We start from the raw sequence: 15,158 nt of genomic DNA, 5'->3' as shown, positions 1-15,158 counted from the left end.
GCCTAGAAGCAGCAGCATGTTTGTCTCTGCCCCTCCCCAGGAGGCCTCAGCCAGGTCCTGCGCTCAGCCCGCCACTGGGTGGCCTCTCTTGTCTCTCTTGTCTCTCTCATCGTCCTCTTGCGCCTCCTCCTTCTCGGGACCTGCATCCTTCCTCTGTGCTCCCTGGCAAGCCACACCTGGGACGTGGGAGTTCAGGCTCTCCCCGAAGCCGTTTGCCCCTTTCTGAAGAGCGCCCCCCTTGACTGGCCGTGAGCAGCTGGAGTGGATTGCAGGGAAGGGAGGTGGGTGTTCCTGTAGAGACGTCGGGGTCTTACCTGGGGAGAACGGACCTGTGCTGGGCAGGCCGCCCTCCTGAGGAAGGGGATGGGGCGGGAGGAGCCTCTCATGGACAAGGGGCCCACCTCCGGCCCTCCTTCCCTCTATCCCAATCTGTTGTGAGGGAGGGCGAGGCCCTAGGTGATTTCTATGCAGATCTTCAATTATCCAGGCTGTGAATCAAATACTTCTGTTTTTAAGATCAGAGGAAATCTCCTTTTGTTTGACTGCTTTTTATTTTATTTTATTTTGTTTTATTTTACTTTTTTTGAGAAGATGTTGCCCAGGCTGCAGTGCGGTGGCGTGATCTCGGCTCACTGCAATCTCCACCTCCCGGGTTCAAGCGATTCTCCTGCCTCAGCCTCCTAAGTAGCTGGGATTACAGGTGCCCGCCACCACATCCGGGTAACTTTTGCATTTTTAGTAGAGATGGGGTTTCACCATGTTGGCCAGGCTGGTCTCGAACTCCTGACATCAAGTTGTCCACCCACCTCAGCCTTCCAAGGGGTTGGGATTACAGGCGTGAGCCACCGCGCCTGGTCCGTCTGCCTCTTAGTTAGAACCTGTATATTTAATGTTTTAAATTTCACTTTTCCGGGTAAGAACGAAAAAGAATAGTGTTTCTTTTTCGTAGTGTTGCTATGAATGTCCTTTACGATTAGGGGACTGGGCTGGCTGCCCACTGGAGAGTGGCATCACTGGGTCACGGTCACCGTCTGCCCCAGCAGGGTCCAGAGTGTTTAGAGTCTTTCCTGGGCATAGACACCCTTTTGTCTGACGTTCAGATAAAACCAATCACCATATTCAGTTAATCAAAGAGGTCAGAGCTGGGAACGGTTAGTGCACATCCACCTCTCCCGAGAATGTTCACGCCTCTTCCACGCGGGGCTAGGCTGCTGCTGAGCGTGGTTCTACTGGCTGTGGGTGTGGCCTCTTTCCTCCACCACAGCCATCGCAGGCCTGCCACAGTTTTGATTCTTCTAGAAGAGAATAGGCAACACAAGAGAAACAAGATATGTTAGATTTGAAACCTTTAAAAATGATTTCCTCAAACATTGCGTGTATTTTTTGCCCATACCTAATTTGATAGCAATTTAGAAAAGATTAAAATGAAAAAAAATTTTCTCCTCTATTAAATCTTTGAAAGGCATCCAACTTAGTTTTCATACAATTATTGTCTCTTTGGAGTCATACTTTATTGGTTTCAGTGATGTGTAACAAGTGCACCGGCATAAACAGATTTAGGAGCAAACAGCTGCTTCATAATTATAGTTCAGCTCGCGGGGCGCAGTTGTGGGGATGCAGCCTGTGCCTGCCTGTGCTCCAATAGGGCTGGTCACTTTGAGCATCTGGAAGTGTCTGGGTAAGTGAGGTCTGGGCAAGGCAGATCCACACACCTGCGTAGTTCTCACTTTGTCCACGTTATCCCGCAATACCACAAAATTATCAAGTAAGTGTTCTCCAAGCGCATGTTCAGTTAGTGTTTGGAAAGAGCATAGGTAGCTCATACAGCACCTTCAGGAGGAGCTAGGAGCCCAGGAATGAGAGCAGGTGTGAGGCCTGTACTCTCTTTGCATAGATAAAATATGCGTGTGCATATCTGAGACCAGAAAGTTAGATTGGGGCCAGAATGTGGAAGTCCTTACCTGTGGGATGCTAGGGAGCCACTGAGGGTTTCGGAGAGAATCGCCTCTGATGTGCGGCACGCCGTGGAGCCGGGGGGACAGAGCAGACTCATGCAGGGCACTTGCCGTGGGGAGAGGAGGAGAGAAGGCAGCCAGTGAGCTGAGCGATTCGGTGCCTGGGTCAGGAGGGGAAGAGGGAGTGCAGGAAGGCGGAAGAAGCTGCGAGTCTGCACCCCGAGGTCGGCGTTGCGCTTTGCCAGAAATCAGGAGAAGCAAATGTGGACCTGACTCGGAGATACTTACAGACACCAGTGCAAGCTGCGAGTTTGGAAATACAGGAGGAGGCTTGGGGAAAATCTGGAGCAGGGTGCATTTGGGAGCCTCTTACGTAGAAGTGCAGGTCAAGTAGCCAGAGTGTGAGGCGTGCATGTCTTGAGAGAGGAGGCCAAAGGAAAGCCCACATTTGGAAATGGAGGAAGGGTTGGGAGACCCAGAAAAGGTCCTGCTGAGTCCAGAGAAGAGCTGGATGGCGCAGTTCACTAAAGCCCAGAGCCGAGAGTTTCCAGGAGAAAGTCTCAAGCGTTGCTGAAAACCAGGGGGCAGGACTCCAGTTGGAGCCTGCGAGGGGAGCCTGGGAGCCCTGATCCCTGAGAGCAGCCAGAGCCTGGGGGTCTCGCGGAAGTGGGTGGGAAGTGCAGGGAGCAGGTGGAGATGGTCCTTCAAGGCCTGGTGCTTCACACGGGCAGCCAGCCGTGGACCAAGACACAGCTGGAGAGGGACCTGAACCCAGAGCGTCTCCAGGTGAAGCAGGGAGCCGGGAAGGGCAAAGGTATCCGGAAGAAAGCGGGCAGGCATGGAGCCAGGTCCCCAGGGAGGCTGCAGTCTTCTTTCTCTGTTCATGGACTGGTTGTTGGTTATTTTGAGTTCTCAAAGTCATCCACTCGGTGCGGTCCAGAGAAAGTTCCCAGGAGTCTCAAGGCCGGAGCAGGCCTTGTGCTTTTCCGAACACGGTGCGTGTTGACTCAGGGTTACCGTCAATGGCTAATTCTAGCGTGTCTTTTGTTGAAGTCTGCAGAAGAGTCACAACTAGCATCAGCTTTTGAAGAACTTATAAAACTTGTGTTCTAATTCTGGTATTTTTGCCTGAAATGCCTCGTATATTTTCGGCTAGGTGTTCTTAGCCCTTGTGTTACAGCATTTGGAGTTCTGTATTTTTGTGATGTGCTAGCTGTGAGGATGTTGAAAATTAGATTCCTAGAAATCAGGTTATAGGAGCTCTCGGCCACGCTTCGTGGGTTATGTTTTGACCCCTCATAGTGGATCCCGTTGCGGTGGCTCTTCTTAGTATTTATGGAACACCTGACTCGTGATGCTAGGAGAATGTGATTTGTTTTCTTTCTAAGTCTAAAGTCTAATGACCTTGTAGAGTCTTTATACCCATCTCTTATAAATCAGCTTTAATATACTTGAAAATATCCTCATTGTGCCCTTGAAAAGCAGGTGCACATTTTAAAAGTCATCCTTTTAAAATCCGTTTCTGCAGCCTGTGCCCTTTGTCTGTTTTGTTTCCTTCACTGCAACATCATGAAACAGGGACAAGGCTAGAATCTCTGTTTCATCCACAGAGCTGAACTGTGTTGAGTGACCTGCTATGCTGACGTCTGTTTCTGTCGTGAGAGGGAACCCAGGCCTCTTGACTTTTCCTTTTGTACATTTTCAAAAAGAATATTTTTTCCTCTCTTGAGTCCATTCCATTGTGGGATTCTCTCCTAAGACTGTTTCTTTGCCTTCCATTTTGACAAATATGATTTAGTTTCCGAGATGATGAAAGGGCAGTGAAAAGGCCTGGGAAAGAGAAAGCAGGAAGAGAAGGAATTATCTCATGATTTTAGTCAGAAGGAAATCACTCAGACAGAAACGCTATTACAAGTGGGTCAGATCCCAGGAAGTGGGATTGAATAAGTGACATGGTATCGCACAACTCTGTTTTACATTCTTGCTGTTGCCAGGGGTAACGTAAAGAACGAGTATATTCATTCCGAGTCAAATATATATCTTTACTGACTCTGACTATAATTAGCAGAATTCGTTCAGTTCCAGTTTGAGAATACCTTTACAGAAGAGGGTCTTCGTGCACGTGTGCCTATTTCTATTTATATGTTCACGTGTATTGGAGTATAAATGTGTGTGTGCTGCGTGTGAGACCTCATTATTTGAAACAAGAAATGTGCAGTAGAGCTTATATATTTCGAGAAGGTACATTTGGGGGATAAACCACTTTGTTTAGAATTGAATAATGGGGTCTTTGAGGGGTATATATATATGTATGTGTGTTTGCATTTATGTGTATGAAAGTGTGTATTGCATGTATATGTGTTGTGCATGTATGTGTGCCTTTGTGTGTAATGTACCTGTGCATGCATGTGTATATGTGTGCATGTGTATGTGTTGCATGTATGTGTGTGCATGTGTTACATGTTTAGGCACGACTGCCCATATGTGCAAGTAGGCATGCATGGATGCTCGTGTGTGTATAGTTATACATGTATATTTGTGCATGTTATGCCTACGTATTTACATATGTATGTGTGTCAGAATTTGTATGTATATGCATATGTGTTTGAGTGTTGTGCGTATGCTTGTGTGTGTTTGAGTGTTGTGTGTATGTGTATGCATGTGTTATGTGTTGGTATTATGTGATTATGTGAATGTGTGTGCATGTGTGAATGTATGTATTGCATGTAGGTGTGCGGTGCATGTGTATGTGTGTGTGAGATATGTGTCTGTGCATGCGTGCATGTGCACATTTGATTTGTGAGTCCTCTCTGGGAGGGGCATGTTCCTGGAGACAGTGCATGGGATCCTCCGCTGTCCTCTCAGGGAGAGAGACATTGTGAAAGTTCGAGCCATTAGGTAAACATGTCTGATGTTCTATAAAATATATATTTATACCCCTGGGGTTAAATATATGTTAAATGGGTGCAAAGGTGTTATACTGCATTAAAAGTCATGTTAGTACTTCCTGGTTAAAGGGTTTGTGAATGATTTCCTGTACATGGGACATAATACACCACACAGAATTACAGCGGGTCAATGGTATTTTCCAGGAGGTCTGGCTTATGATTGGTATTTCTAGTTGTAGACATGCAGGCTGAGCTTTGCTGGACTTAGAGGAGGGTCATTGGCTCTGCCCACTGAATGATACCAGCCTCTGGTATCCTTGTTCTTCCTTGTTCTGTGGGCTTTATCCAGAGCTGGGACAGCTGCTCTCAGACGCATTGTACTTTTCTCTCCATAAAAATCTGCAGCATTAGCCGGGCGCGGTGGCTCAAGCCTGTAATCCCAGCACTTTGGGAGGCTGAGACGGGCGGATCACAAGGTCAGGAGATCGAGACCATCCTGGCTAACACGGTGAAACCCCGTCTCTACTAAAAAATACAAAAAACTAGCCGGGCGAGGTGGCGGGCGCCTGTGGTCCCAGCTACTCCAGAGGCTGAGGCAGGAGAATGGCGTAAACCCGGGAGGCGGAGCTTGCAGTGAGCTGAGATCCGGCCACTGCACTCCAGCCTGGGCGACAGAGCCAGACTCAGTCTCAAAAAAAAAAAAAAAAAAAAATCTGCAGCATTTGTTAGCAGTCCAGTAGCAGACCGAGTGGCAGGTCCAGGGGCAGGTCCAGCGTCAGGTCCAGCATCAGGTCCAGCGGCAGGTCCAGCATCAGGTCCAGGGACAGGTCCAGCGTTAGGTCCAGCGTCAGGTCCAGGGGCAGGTCCAGCGGCAGGTCCAGTGTCAGGTCCAGTGTCAGGTCCAGCGGCAGGTCCAGCCAACTTTCCACATGGCCCATGTGAAAATGTACCCTCTCCCTTCCATTTTTTAAAGCAGTAGTTATTAGTAGAGCCTACTGCCATTTCTCCTTGACGTCCTCATAGTGGATGGTAAGCATTTGCTTTATTAAAGCGAAGTTCCATGCTCTTTGTGCTAAGTCTCCTCTGCCTTTCTGTGAGAGGCTAGAATTGGGATCGACCCTCAACTGTGCCAGAGCCTTGGTACCTGTCTCAGTTCTGGACTCTACTCTGTGCTTGTTACCTTCCATCCACCAATAGCCGTCTGTCTTCCTGTCACTCCTTCAACACGGAGTCCAGCAGTGTGCACACAGGTGAGCGTGTGTGAATGCTGGTTTTATAGGATCTTATCGGGATCTTAGTCATCTTTTCACTAGGAAACCAGACACTGCAAAAGACTTACAGAAAAGCCCAAAGAAGCCGTATCAATAGAATCATAGAGACAGAATTCTATAACCATAGGAAATGGCATTGATTATCATGAAATGTGCATTTATGTGAGGCATAGTAAAACATCACATTTCTTACTGGGTAAGAGCTTGGAAAAGAGATTATGAAAGTAATACTGACTCTACTCTTGTATCGTGGAACATGGTAAAATGATGCAAGATATTGTATTGTATAGAATGGAACAAACAGAATAGAATTATATAGAGTAGTGCAGAATAGAACAAATAGTATAATGTTATATAGGGTAGCATAGAATAGAAGAAACAGTGTAACATTATGTAGTATAGTATACAATAGGACAAATAGTATTACATGGTCTAGAATAGAACAAGTGGGATAGTATTGTAGAGTATACAGTTGAACTAATGACGTAGTATTGCATAGCATAATACAGTCTAGATTAGAACACACAGCATTGTATTACTATTAAGTAGTATGGTGTGGAATAGTAGAGTCGCATGGCACAGAACAGAGAGGATAGTGCTCTGTAGCACTGATGCAGGAGTTTTGCTCTTTAGCTCAGCTGGGTCCAGGTTCTTGTCTCATGACCGGGAAGAAACAGGCATGGGGGCATTGAAGAGTGAGTGCAATGGAACTTATTAAGCTAAAAGTTAAGCTCTCCGCGAAAAGAGGGGTCCTGAGAGCAGGTTGCTGGTCGCCCCCTTCCCAGTTGACTACAAGGGCTTTTACATAGAAGCTGATGGGGCTGGGCTCCTTGTCTAAGGAGCAAATTTCTGGTGGCTCCACCCCATTCCCCCGTGTGCATGGGGACCCTTAGTCTGCTGTGAGCATGTTTAGGCGAGACCCCCGTGCAAGTCCCCCTATCTGCACAAAACATGGGCTGGAGGCTCTCTGGGACCCTTCCGTTACTATCTGCCTAAAGCAAGCTGGCTAACTGCTTTCTGTATAGAAGAAAATAGAATAGAATAGAACAGATAGTACAGTATTTTATAGTATAGAATGAAGCTGTAGTATTCTATCGTAGAGAATGGAATAGTATAGAATAGAACAAACAGATCGTACTAGTGTAGTATAGAATAGTAGCCTCAGGCAGCACGGAGCAGGGTTGTGCTCCCTATGTACAGAGTGTAACCACCAGGAGAGCGTTCTTCAGTGGGGCGTCACTGGCCCTTCATATTTCCTTGGTTCTGCGGAAATGAGGAGAGGGAATTAAGAGAGGGGGAGGAGGTTGGCTTTCTTACTTTTAAGGCGCTCATTACTTCTTGGGGATCATTTGATGCTCCCCTTTGGTAGTATTCTGTGAAGCAGTCTCTGTACTCTGTGTGGGGTGAAATGTGGGGCAGTCTGTGGACTCTGTGGGTGAAATGTGGGGCAGTCTGTGGACTCTGTGTAGGGTGAAACATGAAGCAGTTGAGAAACGATGAAGTTAGAAGTAGCTCAGCAGAGATGCACCAACTCTTAACTGGGAGACTGTGGAGCAGTCTGTGGACTCTGTGTAGGGTGAAATGAGGTGTTTTATGTAAATAGTTGTCTCATACGTGGCACATGGCAGAGCCTCCTTGGATCTTGCCGTCATGAACCCTCTGATAACTTCTCTACAGTGCCCTCCACACTATGAATACCATACATTGTGGGAAGTCCAGGCCTTTTCAAAGGCTTGGTTTCATTTTAACAAAATTGGAATGCCCTGCATATTTGGAATGGCCAGATCATCCTGCACTTTTGACTTCACCTGTCCAGCTGGGTACACCTCCCTGCGTGCTGCCAAGGTTTACGGTGGAATTCCCTGATGCCACTATCCTCACTGCCTGCACCTGAATCTGCTGTGGGGTCATTTCCTTATTGGACTTGTCTGGGGACCTCCTGAGGGGTGGATGGGTCAGGACTGGGTTATCTGGGGAAGGTGTTCACAGCATTCCTGTTTGCAGTCTGTGTCCCTGTTGGAAGAGATGCTCTTAGCACATCCGTTAATCCAGACGTGATTAGCAAGGGGTGTCTCTCCCAAGTAAGAGTTGGTGCATCTCTGCTGAGCTACTTCTGACTTCATCCTTTGTCAAGTCTGTTACAAAGAGAACTTTGGTTTCTCAAGGTTTAAGAATTAATGTCAAAGAGCAATTTAGTGTTCTTTTTGAGTCGCCACCCTTGCTGTGGACGATTCGTGAGTCCTTGGTGGTCAGGGCCTCAGCACAATCGGTGGGCCGTCTGTTCCCCACCCTGGTGGATACTTTCTCACCCAAAGAAATGTATTCTGTTAACATGCCTCAATTAGAATATTTTCGTAGGAGACAGAGTAATGGCTCTTGTTTTAATTTGTAATAGATGATTACTGTAGCAGGGTCAAGGTTGAGACTTGCAGTGTAGCTCATGGAAAACATTGATTAGAAACACCCAAAATATATCACCAGCTTTGTTGTTGCAGCTCCAAGGGACTAGGAATGCATATATATATATTTCTTTTGTTATTATTTATTATTTTTATTTTTGAGACAGAGTCTTGCTCTGTCACCCAGGCTGGATTGCAGTGGCATAATCTCAGCTCACTGTAACCTCTGCTTCCAGGGTTCAAGAGAATCTTGTGTCTCAGCCTCCCGAGTAGCTGGGATTACAAGTGCCTGCCACCATGCCCAGCTAATTTTTGTATTTTTAGTAGAGACAGGGGTCTCACCGTGTTGGCCAGGCTGGTCTTGAACTCCTGACCTCAAGTGATCTGCCAACCTTGGCCTCCCAAAGTGCTGGCATTGCACACATGAGCCACTGTGCCTGGCCGCCATGACCATTTTAAATGTGGCACTGAATATCTGCCCTTTTTTTTTTTTTTTTAAGAGGTGCAGATGTCACCCCTCACACCTCTATTCTGGGGCTGGCCTGGGCTGGCCAGCAGGGTTCCCAGGCTCGAGGCCATGTCTGAAGTATTGTTGGACAATGTGGATCTGTGACCCTTGGTCTTTGGGGACGTGGGGCACCACAAGACACCCACAGTCTTGCTAGGGTTTACGGCTCCGTGTGTGGCTGCTGTGAGGCAGCTTTGGGCGGGGAGGAAGGAGAGCAGAGCCCATCTGTCCTGGTGCGGAAAATGCCCAAGAAAGTAAAGAAATGGTACAAAAAAATCATCATCTGCCCTGGTGCCATTTCTGTTAAAAAAAAGAAGAGAAAAATTCACTCTGAATGTGGTTCTGTGCTTGAGGAGGATAGAAAATACCTGGAAAGATGCACAAAGTGTTCTTAAGGGGTCAGCGCCGGGAAGTGGGATGGGAGGCTTGGGAGTGTGTAGAAAGGAGGATGCGACATATTTTATTCTAGTCTATTTGGTAGAGCGAGTGAGGAAAGTGAAGTTTGAGTGATCCGAGCAGCTCGGCCTGGCCATGGGTAGATCCCAGTGTGTCCCGCCTCCCGCCTCCAGCTGCAGCTCTATTTCTCAGTCACAGATGAGACAGGTGGCCTGAGGCTGTGGGCGGAGGAGGGGCAACTTGGTGCCCCCAGCAAGTGAGTGTCCAGGCTGCTCTTGGGCCAGCGTGAGGGAAGGGGCGGAGGAGAGCTGGGAGGGTGCACAGTGCGTCCCCCTCCCCTGCCCTGGGACTGAGGTGAGCCCAGGCTGCTGTCAGGATGGAGGAAGATGCCCTCAGGACGGAGGAAGAGGCCGGTGGAGTTTGGTCAGCAGCCAGTGTGGTCTTTCCCACAGGGGATACGCAGTGCACCAACTCGCAGGAAAAAACTCTGCTTTAGTTTTTAAATTTTGCTCATTCTGTTTATCGTGCTGGTCATGGTAAGATCTGGATATTGTTGGTAGGAATCAGTGTCAATTGCATACAGTTGACTCTTGTCCAACACAAGCTTGAGCTTTGCGGGTCAACTTATAGGTTGATTTTTTCAACCAAACTCAGGGAGAAAATACAGTGTTCTGCTACGTGAAACTCATGTCGGAGGGCTGATTCTTTGTACACACAGAAAATACAGTGTTCCTGCCATGTGAAACGCTTGTCGGAGGGCCGAGTCTTTGTACACGCAGGTTCAGCAGGTCCACCTGTGCGGTTTGAATGTGCCTGGATTTGGTGTCCATGGGGTCCTGGAACCGACTTTCTGAGTCCAGCGATGTTGGCCCCGGGATCGACTCCTTGAGGACAGCGAGGCTGGCCCCGGGACCGGCTCCCTGAGGACAGCGAGGCTGTTTCTAGTAGCAGGTGGTTTATTTTGTGTTTTCCCCCTGGCTCCACACCCCGTTCTCAGAGACACGGCTGTCACAGGGGGACGAGCTGGGGCAGGGGAAGAGTGGAGGGCACCTGGTAGAAGTGGCCATGGGCTCTCTTAGGAACGATAACGATGGCACCTACCGTAGACGAAGATGTTGTTGGTCTGCACTCTTCTCGTGTTGGTCTGGGGCATGCAGTGGCTGTGGGCTGGTGTGATCCACAGCCCCGGTGTGGGGCATGCAGTGGCTTTGGGCTGGTGTGGTCCACAGCTCCGGGGTCCGTGGTCCCTGACCCTGAAATCCCATCCGGTGCTGTGTCATCTCGGGCAAACTGTCTCCTGAGGGGAAGGGAACAGGGAACAGCCCTCCCCGAATGGCCTCCCCAGCACCACCCACTCCCAGGACCTCCAGTGTTGAACCTGCTGGGGGTTCCTCTCTCCTGGGGGGACCTTGTCCCAACAAGAGGACTCCACGGGCTGCAGGAGGTGTCGAGCTATTTTCTCTCCTGGAACTGGGTTGCTGGTAGCTCCCAGATGCAGGAGGAAAGGCTCAGAAGTGCCTTCATAATAAGGAGTTGTTGACGTGAACTTTGGACGGCAAACACTGCTTACATTTCCTTTTCCGTTTTGATGCGTTAATGGTGTGTGGCAACACCGTGACACACGGGGATGCGGGTGATAGGTGACCCCCCACCGCAAGGGGGCCGTGCACCTGTTTGATAATAAGAAGGCATGCTTCTCTTACTGCAAATAAAACTTTTAATGGTTTTTCTGCCAGAAAGACCCTGTCCTTTATGCAGGATACATAGAGGATCATTTGGCAAAGGATTGGGGATTTGGGGTTAAACTAAAAACAAATTAATTTCATTTTATAGCACTCTGAACCCATTTGAGTTAATTATTCATTGAGAATTTGAATAGCACATACTGTTCTGACTTCCAATTTCCCCCTAATGAACAGCATTTGCTGTAACATGACAAAACCCTGAGTCTTAGAGTTACTGGGTAATGTGGAAAAAGTCAAAGTTGGTTCTCTGTAGTTTTGCTTTAAGGAAATGATATTATTTTGCAGCCACTTAGTTTTCTCCTTTCCAATAAGAAAAATTGCTTTCTTACTACCTGACAATTCGTGAAGGTCAAGGGGACACAGGCTGCAGTGCATTAAAAGCCACCATCAAACGTGGACGTGGACCGAGTTTTCCCCTGTTCTCTCCCACCATCAAATGTGGATGTGGACTCAGTTTCCCCCTGGTCTCGCCCATCATCAAATGTGGACGTTGACCCAGTTTCCCCGTGTTCTCGCCCATCATCAAATGTGGACGTGGATCCAGCTTCCCCCTGTTCTGGCTAACCATCAAATGTGGACTTGGACACACTTTCCCTCTGTTCTTGCCCACCATCAAATGTGGACACGGATTCAGTTTCCCTCTGTTCTTGCCCACCGTCAAATATAGATGTGGACCTAGTTACCTTCTGTTCTCACCCACCATCAAATGTGGATGTGGACCCAATTTCCTTCTGTTCTCGCCCACCATCAAATGTGGACATGGACTCAGTTTCCCTCTGTTCGTGCCTACCTTGCCACCATGGCTCATTTCACAATCACTCAGGAAAGGAAGAAACATTATTTTTAATAGGCATGAAGGCAGTTGTTTTTAACCTAAGGAGCAGGACATAATTCCAGCAATGGAAATGACCAGCTGAGTGGGTCTGTGTGAGGTTTGGAAGAAAAAAAGGATTTTACCTTCCCCCCTCTGTGTGTGCCCACCTTCCCCAGTTGAGAGTCACAGATTTAATTACTTTAATTTTGAGCTTAAAATAATTTGACAGCCTAACAAAAACTACTACAGTCCTATAAAATTCTGCTGTGTGTTTGGTTTTTCAGTTGTTTTCTGAATATGGTAAATGAATACATTATGAGTTGTTATTTTAGTAATTGCTGTAAAAATTAATGTTTGTTATAACCAAGTGTTATAAAGTTAATTTAGCACCAAAGTAAAGCTAAAGCTGCATTGATTTCCCACTGTACTTGTGCATAACAACGGCTCCATGAGGCAGGCGCTGTGACCCTGCAGTCTGGTGGGAGCAGGTGCCACCTGGCTGGTGCAGTCGCTGCCCGTCCCCTCTTGCTGCCAGGCAGCTTTGTAGTTTCCAGGCTATGCGGGAGTTGAGGCGGGTGGTCAGTAAGTGACGGTGGGGAGTTGGGTGGTGCAGGTTGGCGTGGGGTGGAAGGAGGCGTGGAGAGCCTGGGGAAGGCTGGACAGCAGTTCCGGTACCTGCACAGGGGGGCAGGGTGAGGCGGCACCGGGCAGTGAGTAGCTCCTGGAAACAGCCCTTGAGGTTTTTATAGACGAGTCTGTCTTCAGCTCTGCACCCCTTTCCTGCTGAGTCCGGGTGGAGGGTGGAGGCGTCGAGCGCTTGTTTCTCCAGGTGAGGGCCCATCAGACACAGCTAGTGTTTCCTGGAGTCCCCTCACCTGGGGACGTGCCCCTGCTCTTTTCAGAACAAAACAAATCTTAGTTAAACTTGACACATCACCTTTCCAGAAGGTGTTGAAGTCTGTATGCCTGTTAAGTCACCTAACTTTAAAGAGTAATGATACAATATGCTTCTTTTTAGGGGAGAAAACCTAGCTGATTTAAAAGATAAAATCAGAGGTTGGGGTCGCAGGATTTTGGAGGAGACTTGGTTTATGTCCTAGTGGGCAGCAGTGTTTCCTCAACTATTGTGTTTGCTCTATTATTACATTACAGAGGTGACACTTCAAACATAGGGAAATGGAAGGCAAAACAGCCCCCCCATTCAGAGATAAACGTTATCAACATATTCATGCCCTTCCTTCTGCTGTTTTTACTGTTCACTTTTAATTTTAAGACCACGTTCGTAGGATGGATATATAATTGTTTATGATGACTTTAAAAGCACCTTTCTTGCTAAAAAGAGTATTTTTTCAGTCTGGAAAATTTAGACAACATGTTTTGTTTAAAAATTAATTATAATACCACCATGAAGTCATCAATATTTTTATACATTTTCTTGGTCTCTTTATGGACTTAATATATACAATTTAACAAATTTGAAATAACGTAATTTTATGTATAAAATGTTTCTTGGCATTAGAGATGGAGCAGAGAGGAGGCACAAGGCTTCCCGTTGACTGAGGTCCTCCCAGGGTGTGACCAGCGGCCTCCCAAGTTTAGAGTCTGCACGGAGTAAGATTTCTAAATCGCCTTACACCACACCCCCTGCAGCCATGAGCCCCTTTGATAAAGGGGTGTACCCTGATAGATTTTTCGAGACAACAGTTTGCTGGATCTGAGGCTGTTTCAGCTGCTTCTGAAGACGGCAGCTCTGGGACGTTTTTGCCAGATCTCCCTCAAGACCCCACAGATGCCACACCCTCGTCTTTTGGAATCCAGTGTTAGAGAGAAGCCTGAAGCCAGTTTGATTTTTGCTTCGTGGTAGGAAACTGACGTTTTCAGGCTTTTCCCCTTTATTTCCATAATGAAGATGATGTCCCACCTCATCCAGAGGTGTCTTTGTTATCTTGTGGGGAATGTCCAGCCCTTATATGCCTCTTCGGGTCCTCAGTCCCTTTCTCAACTTCCTCGCAATCCTCCCCATATCATCCATCTTCACTGTAATTCTGTTATTTTTTTCATTTTTGTGCTCACTTTCCCATGCGACTTTTGTTCTTGTTTCACGTGCCAAACTTTATGTCTGAGGCTCGGGGGCCGTGTTTTATCCTGTCTGCCTCTGCATACACTTTTGAGAAGTGGGCGTGGAGGTTGCCCCCAGGTGCTGTTTCAGCTGGACCTGCCCAGACTCTCTGAAGTGGGGGCGTCGGGCAGCGCCCATGTGGCTCTGTGGTGGGCCGTGTTGCTGAACCGTACGTCTGATGTTTGGGGACCGTGTTTCATTCTGTCTGCCTCTGCATGTACTTTTGAGAAGTGTGGGCGGGGGTTGCCCCCTGGGTGTTTCAGCTGCACCTGCCCAGACTCCCTGAAGTGGGAATGTCGGGCAGCACCCGTGTGGCTCTACGGTGGGCTCTGGTGCTGACAGAGCAAGAAGCCACACTCCCCGGACGCGCTCGCAGCTGTGGGCAGGTCTGGGATTGGGACAGGATCATTTCCTTCTCTAAAATACATCTCAACTGTTATCCAGAGGGTTGGCTGTAGGCTTTCAACAGCTTCACTCTTCTTAGTGACCAGGAGACAATTCACTAAACAGAGTTGTGGTCAGGGTTTAATCAGGAATTTCTGCGAGAGGCTGGCGGGACAGCTCCCTCTGCAAGCCTCCTGCAGCCTCCCCGTCCCCACTCTTGGGCCCAGCCACCTGCGTTGGTCTGTGGAGGCTGCACATTCTCTGTTCTCCTGAGGGGCTCCTGGACTTCGGGACAGCCTTGGTAAGCTGATGTGTAACTCCCAGTCTCTTCTCTCTTTAAGTAAGTACGTTCATGGAATCCTGATCTTCTAAATTGTTTCATCTTTTTAAAACAGCCACAGCTTCCTAAGCCACCTTGTGTCTGAGTGTGAATCACTTATTTTTCACTGCAGAATGAAGAGAACTGAATCGTAGTATTTAGAGGGTGATGAAAAGACAGAGGTTAGGGTATTCCATTTTCTCACCTTTTCCTTACACTATTTCCTTAAATGCACCCCTCGTACGTCTGTGAAGTTCTTCCCAATTCTGTAACGTCGCCCCATCCTCAAGTGGAACATTTGTGAACAGTAACAAGTATTGATGTGTACACCTCTGCAATCCAGCTGGAATTAATGCTTCT

The 15,158-nt window shown here is 47.9% G+C and overlaps 1 pseudogene; it reads right to left on the bottom strand.

The window, feature by feature from the left end:
- Positions 1-1,123: 1,123 nt before the first annotated feature.
- The window catches only part of LOC144334770 (uncharacterized), a 60,705-nt pseudogene continuing 46,670 nt past the window's right edge, over positions 1,124-15,158 (bottom strand).

This window comes from Macaca mulatta, chromosome 15 (genome assembly GCF_049350105.2).
Source record: "Macaca mulatta isolate MMU2019108-1 chromosome 15, T2T-MMU8v2.0, whole genome shotgun sequence".
Lineage (NCBI taxonomy): Eukaryota > Metazoa > Chordata > Mammalia > Primates > Cercopithecidae > Macaca > Macaca mulatta.
Note: the sequence above shows the minus strand (reverse complement) of the source record. Positions and strands in the feature narration are given on the sequence as shown.